The sequence below is a fragment of the Dendronephthya gigantea genome, unplaced genomic scaffold (assembly GCF_004324835.1).
Source record: "Dendronephthya gigantea isolate DGI-Jeju-01 unplaced genomic scaffold, DenGig_1.0 000345F, whole genome shotgun sequence".
Lineage (NCBI taxonomy): Eukaryota > Metazoa > Cnidaria > Anthozoa > Malacalcyonacea > Nephtheidae > Dendronephthya > Dendronephthya gigantea.
Genome location: NW_021163355.1, coordinates 44,589 through 46,311, shown reverse-complemented (window position 1 = coordinate 46,311; position 1,723 = coordinate 44,589). Strand labels below are relative to the sequence as shown.

At 37.2% G+C, this 1,723-nt stretch overlaps 1 long non-coding RNA gene across 1 annotated transcript; it reads right to left on the bottom strand.

Annotated features, from left to right (window-relative positions):
- Positions 1 to 846: 846 nt before the first annotated feature.
- Positions 847 to 1,284, bottom strand: LOC114542277. Its single transcript, XR_003689558.1, has 3 exons — positions 1,245 to 1,284; positions 969 to 1,044; positions 847 to 887 (listed from the first exon to the last, which is right to left on the bottom strand). It is a non-coding gene; the product is annotated as an uncharacterized LOC114542277 (long non-coding RNA).
- Positions 1,285 to 1,723: the final 439 nt, after the last annotated feature.

The following is a 1,723-nucleotide window of genomic DNA, read 5'->3' as shown; positions in this document are numbered from 1 at the left end:
TTGTTATAAGATCCTTAGCTTCACTGCTAACATTCTTCCAGAGGTTGTTCGGAAATTTATGACTTGTTTCTCCAATGGGTTATTTGCCTGCTTTGAAAATAAAGAAGATCCGGAAAGTCTAAAAGACGTTAACTTTTCATTGACGTACTCCAATTTTGAAATGAGGTTAAGCTACCTCCAGCTTCATTACAAATCGTGTTCACTACGTGAATTTGAGTAAACTGAAGTATATGGCATACCAAACATATAACAGACGATTTCTTGTAGGATCGTTCTTCAGGCTACGGGATTAACATTTTGGTAGCGAGGTAACTTGGTGTACCACAGATGTTTCCATATAGGAATTCTGATCTAAAAAATTAATTGTTATCATTGAGAAACTGTAACAATGAGAAATAACTGAACCTAAAACGTTTGCAGAATGCGCTCTGCTTTCGTAAAACGAAATCACGGACAAAACTCGGAATTGAGATTATAGTGACTTCCAGGATTTGCTGGCAATGGTCACATCGAATGGTTTCTTCAACAATTTAAAGGGCAATTTAAACACAAGTTCAATACACAACCGACACAAACCTTTATAAGCGTTTCGTCATACGAGGAACACAATAAAACATTTTCTGGCTAAGAAGAAAAAGTTAAATTATGGTCGTTAAAGTTTAGGATATAAAGACAGTAGTGATAAATAAATTAGGGCGTGCTTACCTTCCAATCCCTGTTAGTGATGCCATTTTCATGTAAATGCTAAAAATACGAAACAGTATGAATAAAGTTAGTTTAGTTCAGGCTCCTGCAGTAACACTGGATCAATAACAGATGATCCTTAGCTTGGTGTCATTAAAAGCTCCAATCTCTTCGTGATATTTTCCATAAACTTTAGTCATCGCCTGTGAATGAAATATTCCAATTTGTTTAATTCATTCTTCGAAGGCTACACATGGCTACATTCGCCTAAACGACATCCTCACCTGAAGGCACATTGCTTTCATAGTTGGTTTAGTTGTCAATAGGAATCAGTGATACAGATCGTTAGACAACTCGAGCCTGAAAACAAAATAGAAAAGTCGATCGAATCTTGAATGGTTTCATCCATGATTCTATACTTCTCTACTACATTCTGCAGGACAAATAACATTGCGTGAACTGTGCAGCAATATAGAGAATAGGGGGAAGCCAGACAGAAAAGCACATGGAAAGTAGTTTGAATATTTGCAAACCCTGATAGATAAATGTCGTGGACTCACACATTTGTTATCGGCGTCTCCTCGTCGTTTTGTTCCAACAAGACTCTCAAATAATAGTCACCTGATAGCAGAGATACGTTACTGAGTTTGATTCCTATCGAGGAATAAGGGGGGGACGCTTTATGAAGAACTGTTAAAAAGCTAGAGCAGTTAGGCTTATCACTAACCTATTTCAGTTCATCAGCTAAACATTCATACAGGACTTCAAACTAAAGGTGATTCCAAAAGACAACGTAGTTTCCACTCAGATCTTTTTCCATTGCAAATGCGTGCAAATCAGATTCGAGTGCCCCAGAAGTTCCTCTCGCGTCTGTCACATTGAAAACATAAGAAATTGTTTCATACTCTTTTACGAGAACAGTTTAGAGAAAGAGGTCAGGACTATTGAATTTGTCTTGTTATACTCATAGCGACAGGAAATCCTCCATTACATTTCCATTCCTATATTTTCAACGGAAACTAACCTTAACTTCGAGACT